Source organism: Aethalodelphis obliquidens, unplaced genomic scaffold, assembly GCF_003676395.1.
Source record: "Aethalodelphis obliquidens isolate GAN/ISIS:26980383/991018 unplaced genomic scaffold, ASM367639v1 scaffold6, whole genome shotgun sequence".
Classification (NCBI taxonomy): domain Eukaryota; kingdom Metazoa; phylum Chordata; class Mammalia; order Artiodactyla; family Delphinidae; genus Aethalodelphis; species Aethalodelphis obliquidens.
This window is the reverse complement of record NW_020837950.1, coordinates 54,754,736-54,764,812: the sequence shown is the minus strand read 5'-3', so window position 1 is coordinate 54,764,812 and position 10,077 is coordinate 54,754,736. Positions and strand designations below refer to the sequence as shown.

Below are 10,077 nucleotides of genomic sequence, written 5' to 3'. Positions count from 1 at the left end.
TTTTTTTTTTTTTTTTTTTTTTGCAGTACATGGGCCTCTCACTGTTGTGGCCTCTCCTGTTTCAGAGCACAGGCTCCGGACGCGCAGGCTCAGAGGCCATGGCTCACGGGCCCAGCCGCTCCGCGACATGTGGGATCTTCCCAGACCAGGGCACGAACCCGTTTCCCCTGCATCGGCAGGCGGACTCTCAACCACGGCGCCACCAGGGAAGCCCCCCACCTCCCTATTTTTAAACATTTTTTATTCTGCTGCTGGTTATTACCATACCTCTGAAACTTATGTTAATTCCTCCATTTCTCCTTCATCAACTTTAGATAGTATCTATTAAAAGTTGATAAATTTAGTTCATATTTCTTTATCCACTACTAAGTTTTTCCAGTTAAAGTATTTTGGTTCTTCTGGTGTTTATCCATAATTTTAAAGAATATGCTTAAACCCCATATTTTGTTACATAAATTTTAGATAGTAATCGTGATTCCTTACTAGATAAGGTAAGAAAAATCTGTGTCTGACATTACCTTCCACATCTCTCTGCTGCCTTAACAGACTTCTGTTTTTTTTTACATTATCAATGTTAATATTAGATTCTCTTTTATAGTTAATATTGTCTTCCAAATTTTGTTTATATGTTGATTCTACAAACTGAAGTAGCATTTACATTATTCCAATTATTAAATTACTCCTTACTGAAAGACTGAATAGCTCTACCTATTGAGGATAAAAAGGTAATCTATATCATCAAAATGGAAAAATGAATGTTCCAAGTGTCAAGCTCAAATGGGATTCCTTAAACCCAATCTTCAAGAATTTCTATTAAATTATTCATTTAGCCAATGATACCTTTAATTTCCAAGAAATCTTTTTTCTTTGATTATTCTTGTTACCCAGCCACCTATTCTTTGGCTTCTTGACTCTGAAGATGTTAGGGTTTGGGGAATTTTTTTAATCATTTTTTTTTTCAGTTCTCTTAATTAGCTGTTTTCTTCAGGAGTCAACTGTTACATCTGTTCCACTTGGACCTTCTCATTTTTGCTGTTGGTTTCTTCTAAATTTTCTGGTTTTGTTCTGTTTTGGTTTTTGTCCATACACATGCATGATTAAAAAGATTGATCAATACTGGTAGCATGATTTTCAACTGTGCTATTATAGACCTGTCCCTTGAATGAAAAGATGAATGGTAGGGTCTATGTACATATAAGCTAGTACAGTCAGCCCTATGCATCCATAAGTTCCACATCCACAGATTCAACCAACTTAAGATCTAAAATATTCCAAAAATATTCCAGAAAGTTCCAAAATGCAATACTTAAATTGGCTGTGCGCTGGCAACTATGTACCTAGCATTTACATTGTATTAGGTATTATAAGTAATCTATAGATGATGTAAAGCATACAGAAGGATGTGCATAGGTTATATGCAAATACTGTGCCATTTTATATAACGGACTCGAACATCTGTGGATTGTGGTATCCACAGGGCATCCTGGAACTGATCGCCCACAGATACTGAGGGATGACTGTATTCTTTAAGGGTACGTTTAGATATTTTGTTAACCATGTATTTTTTTTTGAAATTTGAAATACATTTTTAATGTATTTTTTTGAAATTTGACTTTTAAAAAAATAAATGAAAGTATCATTTATTTTATTTACTTGGTTTTTTGTGTGCCAGAATTCACTCACTCACTCTCTATTACGAATACGCCTTGGACCGAGGGCCTGAAGGTTAAACATAATTTCCAGGTATGGCCAGCAGAGGGTAGCAGAGGGTAGTGGAACCAGTGCTCACTGCCCAGGCCTGGGCATCCCTCTCTTTTACATTTTTGTGGAGGTAAAAATCAATTAGCAGGTAGTAGAAGGTCCAGAGTGCCAGAATCAGGAGAGAAATTACTCACAGGGACAGTGACCTAGAATGGGGATTAGGCTGAGGAGGCAGTGGAAAGGTTTAGCCACAATTCACAGCCTGGTATCTGTCACAGAGATGTGGACAGCTAGACATCAGGAGGTGAATCATCAATTAGAGCACTTTCACAGTTCTGACTGCTACTCCCAGCCAGTCTAAAACCCAAGGTCTGGCTCCTTAAAGTAACAGGAGTTGACTCTCCACCTTGGGAACTGATACAAACTTCCTGTCTGAGCGTTGGTCCGTGCTGCCAACACTGGCTAAGGACTCCACAGCCAGCCATTTTGAGGAGGAGAGAGTGGGGTATGGGCACCAAATGCAAATGCTGACAGTTAATGTAAACACTCAGATACATTCCAATTAAATAATTTGGGAGTCAACCTAAACATGATGTGGCTTAAATATCTTTTCTTCCCTCCTCCAGAGGGGAAACGTTGTTTAGTTGTGGAAACACTATATGACTTTGAAATTAGACAAATGTGACTCTATGAATTGTTAGGTATATGGCTCTCAGTTACTTAACTCTACTGAGCCTCAGTTTCTCCATCTGTAAAACTATAAATAATGGTTCTTACCTCACAAATCTGCTGCAAAGAAATGAGATGATGTACATAAACTGCGTGGCAAGGAGCTTGGCAACTTGTAGTCAGTCAACATTGGTACCTGTTCTGTCTCCCTGTCTTTATCTTGGAAGAAGATCCATGATACTACTTGCTATCTTTGAATACAAAGTCTCGCTGTCTCCTAAGAGCATACTAACATTAATTCAGGGATTACTGTGTTAGGTACCATAGTAAGTTTTCTGAAGTGCTACCTCACTTAATTTTCATAACCAGCCTATAAGGAATGTACTTTTATCATCATCTCCATTTTACAAATGAGGACATTGTAAACTGGTTTTCCTAGTCTTCTCACGTAGGGAGTAAAGAACAAGGAGGGATTCAAAACAGGTAATTGGATTCCAGAGCTCATGCTCTTGACAATACACAATCTGTTTTCCAATACAGACATTTGATCAAAGATTTAAAAATCTAAGGGAAAAAATAGAATTAAGAAAATAGTCTTGTCTTTGCAGTACGTTTAAATGTTGGTTCTATTGGCATAGGATCACCTCTTCTGTTTGACATTTAGGGCAAAAGTTCAGTGTTCAATGAAATAAATGAAAACACTTTGTTGCAGACTTAGAGAACGGACATGTGGACACAGCGGGGGAAGGGGAGGGTGGGATGAATTGGGAGATTAGGATTGACATATACACTACCATGTGTAAAATAGAGAGCTAGTGGGAACCTGCTGTACAGCACAGGGAGCTCAGCTCGGTGCTCTGTGATGACCTAGATGGGTGGGATGGAGGGGTGGGAGGGAGGTCCAGGAGGGAGGAGATACGTGTATACATACAGCTGATTCACTTCACTGTATAGCAGAAACTAACACAACATTGTAAATTAATTATACTCCAATAAAAAAATACATGAATTTTTTTTTTAAAAAAGAAAAGACACCTTGTCACTGTTATTCCATTTAGAGTTCTTTCATAAAATTAAAAGCACTAACAACAGTATTTGGAAGACATTCAGCTTTAGCTATTACATTTAAAGATAATTATTACATGACTAAGGAAAGCTTCCTTGATCTTTCTGAGAAAAGGTTTTCTCTCTTTTGCTTCACTACAAGGGGAAGATGGTACAAAAACACTTCTTTCTCAATGGATGCCTAAAAAACAATCACAATCCTGGTTACATGTAAGAATCATGCAAAACGCTTTGTATAAATACAGGTTTTCTGGGTCTGGTGACTCAAAACCTCTGGGAGAGTACAGCCTAAAAAGCTCCTCAAAGCAATTCTGATGCATATCAGCACTGATTACCAGTGACTAGATTGTAGAAGGGGAGAAGTCTTCCTGGCCTCTAACCTCTCCAAAAGGGATAGGCAGAGAATGGAGATAATTTGGGAATTGGGGAAGGTGCAGAGATACGTCTGCCTACATTTCTTGCCTTACATAGATTCTGCCAAATGTTTGATGAGAGGCCAAAAAGTGTCGCCCAATGAGCCTCCATGGTTCTAAATACAGTCAGGCATGTCCAGACTAGCACTGTCCCTTTAAAAGTGGTGAGCAGTCTCTGGAGGCCACTGTCTATATGCCGCATCTGTGCTAGTTTGGTTTTAAGAGGAGAGGCCTTAACAAGGTCACAGAGGACTAAAAAGACCTGTGCTTCTGGCTTCCACCCACCGTTTCAGACTTACTTCACCTTCCTGAACCTTCTGTTAGTGTCTCCAATCTAGCAAACTCTTTCATGTCTCTGAAATTTCATATACTCAAATTCTGTCCCTTCAGCATGAAATATGAAACATCCTCTCCCGGACTTCCCTGGTGGCACAGTGGTTAAGAATACACATGCCAATGCTAGGGGACATGGGTTCGATCTCTGGTCCAGGAAGTTCCCACATGCCGCGGAGTGACTAAGCCCGTGTGCCACAACTACTGAGCCTGCGCTCTAGAGCCCACGAGCCACAATTACTGAGCCCACGTGCCTAGAGCCCATGCTCCACAACAAGAGAAGCCACCACAATGAGAAGCCCGCGTACCACAACGAAGAGTAGCCCCTGCTTGCTGCAGCTGGAGAAAGCCCAGGCACAGCAACGAGGACCCAACGCAGCAAGCAAGCAAGAAATAAATAAATGTATTTATTTATTTAAAAAAAGAAACATCCTCTCCCAACACATATTCTTTTCTCTTCTCCTCTTCTTCTTCTCTTTCCCTTTCTCTCTCTCTCTCTCTCTCCCCCTCTCTTTCCCCCCCCCCCCCCCCCTCCCCCTTTCCCCCCCCCCCCTCCCCCCCCCCCCCCCCCCCAGTTAATTCCAAATTATCTTTTAAAGCTCATTTCAAAGGAGCTTTTCAAAGAAGCCTTCCTTGCCTGCCCTCTCCACAATCAAAAGTCAGGTGTCCGGTCCCTCTTGTAATTGCTCATCTCACTCTAATTTTTCTTTGTAGTACCTACCAGAGTCTGGCATTAAGAGTTATTGGTGAGACCCTGTTTAATTTCTGTCTCCCCAATTTAAATCTAGGATTTGTGAGAGAGCTGGGCCGAAGTCCCTTTTGCTCCCTGCTGCCCAGACCTAACCAAGTGCCTTTCTTTCAGTACAGGTTCAAACACTCTGTTCAATGAATGAAGTAAAAGAAAGAGAGACTCTTTTAGATTATTCCTTTCTTCCTTCATCCACAGCAGAAAATTATTTCATAAAATGTTTTGAATTCCTCCAAGGTGCCAATGCCTGTGAGAATTAAATGATAAATAAAAACTAGACTCATTCCTTGAGATTCTTAGAGTCTAGTGGGGAATAAAAGATATGTATTCAGATAACTATTACAAGAGCCTTACAAGAGAAACCACAAACTTCATTATATGATCAAATTTCAGTCCTCCACTGTTGTCAAAGGAAAGAGACCGTCCCTATGAGAAGAGGTTAGGGGGCCTCACTGATCAGAGGCTGGGAGTCAGCTGGATTTGAACGCTTTAGTTGCACTGTGGCTGCTTGGTTTCCCAGTACCTAAACTGTCTGTGCACCAGCCTCCTCAACTGTACAGTGGTCAGTTTTCAAGTGGAAAGAGAAAGGTGTCTTTACATAAAATGTTTGTAGCAGATTACTGTAGGTTCCCTAACACTGAAGAAGATATACAGATGGCAAATAAGCACATGAAAAGATGTTCAGCATCATTAACTATTAGGGAAATGCAAATTAAATCCACAGTGAGATGGCACTACACAGCTATCAGAATGCCTAAGATAAAAAAATGACACCACCAAGTGCTTGTGTGGACTTGGAGAAACAATCATTCATACAGTGCTGGTGAGAATGTGAAATGGTACAGCCACTCTGGAAAACAATCTGACAGTTTCTTAAAAAACAAAAGATACAACTACCATACAACCAGACATTTGCACTCCTGGGCATTTAGCCTAGAGAAATGGATACTTATGTTGACACAAAAATGTGTACACAAATGTTTGTTGCAGCTTTATCTGTAACAGCCCAACACTGAAGACAACCTGGGCCTTCCTTAACAGTTGGTTAAGCAAACTGTGACACATCATGGACTACTACCAAGAGTTACAAAGAAATGAACTATGAATACCTGCAACAATCCGGATGAATCTCCCATTATGCTGAGTGGAAAAGAGCGAATCCCAAAGTGTTACATACTGTATGATCTCGTTGATATAACATTCGTGAAAATGGCAAAATTAAAGAAATGGAGAAAGACTAATGGTTGCCAGGGATTAAAGAGGTGGTAGAAGCGGGAGGGAAGTCTGTGTGGCTGTAAACTGGTAACATAAAGCCTCCCTGAGGTGATGGAAATGTGCCGTATCTTGACTGTTTCAATGTTAATATACTAGTTATGGTATTGTACTGTAGTTTAGAGAGATATTACCATTGGGGGAACCTGGGTAAAAGGCTATAGACTCTCTCTGTATTATTTCTTACAGCTCCATGGGAATCTACAGTTATTTCAAAATAAAAAATTAATTAAAAGAACGAAAAGATGGAGGCAAAGTCAGGGAAACAAGTATGGCCGTTTGTCAGTTATGGCACGGCCTCAGAATTGACATCATGATGGCCAGTGATCTGACTACTACAGAATCCTCAGCCTTCATGGATTTGTTCACGTACTCCGCCAAGTGCTGCAGACATCCTCAAGTTTCAGTGCCAAGAACTGGAGGAAAAAGGATGTTTATGTCAATCAAAGAGCACTTGGAGCTTTCTGGTGGTCATTCAAGGCTTCACCGCATCACATAGCCTTTTAATATACTATTTTTGACCATCCAAACAGACTGGTGGTCACAGGAGGTGTTTTGTTTTATTTCCTCAAAGACATGTGAACTCATTTTTAACTTCAGCATTGGTTTCCTGAAAAGCTGCTGGTGTTCATAAGATTCAGTGCAGCTGAACACAGGTGAGCAGCTTTACATTCTCGGGGTAGAGGGGGTGTGGGGGGAACACTTTTGGCTCCACAGGGGAGAATTTTCTGTAGAACTATGAAAACTTCTGCTCTATCTATGAGTCTTTATGTTCTGTTCAGTTTAGTTGTTTTACCGATTATGACCAGAGTTCTGTTAGAGCTTAGTCACAGCTCAACCAAATAATAGCTAAGCACTGCTTTGTATTTAGAAACTTTTTGATGTTTCCAGTATTATTTGCCGATCTTTGAGAATTTTCCCCAAACTCTGAATATGGATTTAGATAAGATTGGGGTCAATTTTCCAGAATCCTCCGTTATCTAAATTTTTATGTTAACATGACACCAAATTGTAGTTACGTCTTTGCGAATCTCCATATCATTGTATTTTATCTATATTAGGCCACAAATTGTCCTATTTTGGGTGGTTGTTGGTTTTTTGTTGCTGTTGGTTTTTACCATCTTGTAATGCTCTCTACCTTTGGCCTCTTGGTTCTCCTCTTCCTAACGGTTCGTGACCAGCTTTGCCGCTTTCCCCTTTTCCCCACCTCTAAGAGTCCACATGCGCCAGGGCTTTGTTCCTGAAACTGTTCTCTGTCCATACCAACTCCCTAAGTAGCCTAATTTCTTTCAATAACTTTCAATAACTTACTGACTCCTGAATTTGAGCTGTGAAGCCCTATTTGGGAGATGGAGCCTAATTTTCAGAGTTGTATGAACCTTGATATTTAACATAAACTCCATCATATATCTGACCAGAGACTAGCTGTTCTGTGGTGTTTGATGTTTTGCAGGAGAAGCCCTTCTGTTGAGGTGGCCACCCACAGTGAAAACACTACATCAACTGAGGGAGCCAATCATACCCTGCTGATCCAGAGCCCCGTAGAACTCAAAAGAGGCTGGAGAAGGCAGAAGCGGCACCTCTTCTTATTCAGTGATTTGATACCTATGTCTAATACCAAGTGCATATACATTACATGCTCTCCCACTTATCATACAGTTCCACGTTTGCTAACCCTTACTGTAAGAAAATATGACAGGCAGTGTCTGTCTTGCCTGGGGCTTACGAGACAGGTGATAAAAATAAGAGGGGGAAATTACAGATTGTGATTAGTGCTCCTGATACAAAGTAGCTAGGGTACCATGTAGAAGATGGTACCATATTACAGAGGGGTTGTCCAGGAGGACCTCTCAAGGTGGCAGCCTCTAAGCTGGACCTGTGGGGGGAGAAGCAGCCACCATTTCTAGCCAAGGTGGCTGGGCCTTCTAGGCTGAGGGAGCAGCAGGCGTAAGTGGGTGCAGCTTAGCCCCCTGGAGGGAGGAGTTCAGGGAAAGCCAGTGTGACTGGAGCCTAAAGTGGGGGGCACGATATTGGATATGATACTGGAGTCAGGAGTCCAGCCACACAGGGTCTCCACAGGCCTTAGTAAGGGGCTGAAATACTATGCTGAAGGGTGTTTAACTAGGACAGTAACCATATCTGGTTTATATTTTTAGCAAAATTTTCTGACTATTGGTAGATGATGGATTTTTGAGTAAGCAAGAGTGGAAGCAGGGTGACAAGTTAGGGGTTGGTTGGCAGTGAAAATGAAAGATTCAGCCAGACAGATTTGGAATATATGTTGGAGACAGAATCAACTGGGTGCACTTTCCTCTCAACCCTGAATACAAATGCAACCAATACCATAGACTCGGTGGCTTAAACAACAGAAATGTATTTCCTTATAGTTCTGGAGGCTGGAAATCCGAGATCAGGTACCGGTATGGTGAGGTTCTAGTGAGAGCTCTCTTCCTGGCTTGCAGATGGCTGTCTTCTCACTGTATGTTCACGTGGCATTTCCTAACTGCATGAATGTGGGGAGAGAGAAAGAAATCTCTCTCCCTCCTCAAACAAGCCCACCAATCCTAAGATTAGAATCTTACCCTTATGACATTTCCTAACTGCATGAATGTGGGGAGAGAGAAAGAAATCTCTCTCCCTCCTCAAATAAGCCCACCAATCCTAAGATTAGAATCTTACCCTTATGACCTCATAAGCCTTAATTACATCCTAAAAGCTCTATCTCCAAATACAGTCGTATTGGCAGTGAGGGCTTCGGTGTATGAAGGTGTCAGCAGGGAGAGGGGGAGACACAGTTCTTCCACTGCAATGACTAGCAGTACTGAGTGCTGATACCTTGTATGAGTTTTCACCACAATTTTTAGAAAACCACCTACAAGATCATTCCCATAATAACATTTAGGTATATTCAAGATCATTATTAATAGGAAAAATTTGTTTTTTCTTTTTCCAGAAAGAGACAACAATTAAAAAGAAAGCCTCCTGTGATCTCTCTTCTCTGTCATGCCTCATCCTTGACGGAGGATTGTGTTATGCCCTGAATCCGTCTGTGTAAATTCATCATCTGAGCTTAGCACCGAGTTTTTCCACTTAGCCATAAAAAGGGGCGGGGGGACTGAAGTCCCCTTTTACCTCAGTTCATCTTCAGACTTCAGTTGAAAACTCATCTTTAGGTTGATGCTATAGAAATCAACACAAATGGAATAAATAGCTGACTAACTGCTACCTATGTATTTGGTCAGAATAAGTAAATTTTAGCTTGTATGTAATAATAAGCGTAAATGTTTATTTCTTACCAAAGAAATCATATTCCTCCAGTTGTGTGGGATGTTAATATTCAGTGAAAATTATTGAGATTTTTGTCATTTTCTTTTGTACTACATACATTAGAAACTTCTGTTCTCAAGAATTAAACTCAGATGAAACCTTCATTATCATTTTTGATAGTCATTGGAATGCTTATTAGTAAGTTATTTTTCAAGTAAAATTATTACTTTTTTTTTAGAACAGGATCTGCTTTATAAATATTAAGATATTCATACTAGTAGAGGCCCATGAGGAATTTACAAATGGGAAGGGACTGTACCTAGTCCACTGTCTTAGACATCACTATCCTCATATTCAGTTACTGAAGAATACAGAAACAGTGAAAAATGAATTTTATTTAGATAAAAGATGACGATTACTATTAACTTATCCGTGAGAGGACACTTATAGAATATACCACAACCCCTCCTCTTAAGCATCTAAGGCAACACCCCTGTGTTAGAATAGGAGAAATCTCCCTAGAATCCTATAAATTTCACAAACCATTGGGGCTTACCCCCTAGTATAAGGCTGAGGGAAAGGAAAGGAGAGGGGGATCCATAGTAAGGG

The 10,077-nt window shown here is 40.6% G+C and overlaps 1 long non-coding RNA gene across 1 annotated transcript in view; it reads left to right on the top strand.

Moving 5' to 3' along the window:
- The window catches only part of LOC113619063 (uncharacterized), a 17,747-nt gene extending 9,322 nt beyond the window's left edge, over positions 1–8,425 (top strand). Inside the window, exons 4-5 of the long non-coding RNA XR_003432267.1 lie at positions 6,391–6,857; positions 7,655–8,425. This is a non-coding gene — a long non-coding RNA (uncharacterized LOC113619063). The remainder of the gene's footprint in view (positions 1–6,390; positions 6,858–7,654) is intronic.
- Positions 8,426–10,077: the final 1,652 nt, after the last annotated feature.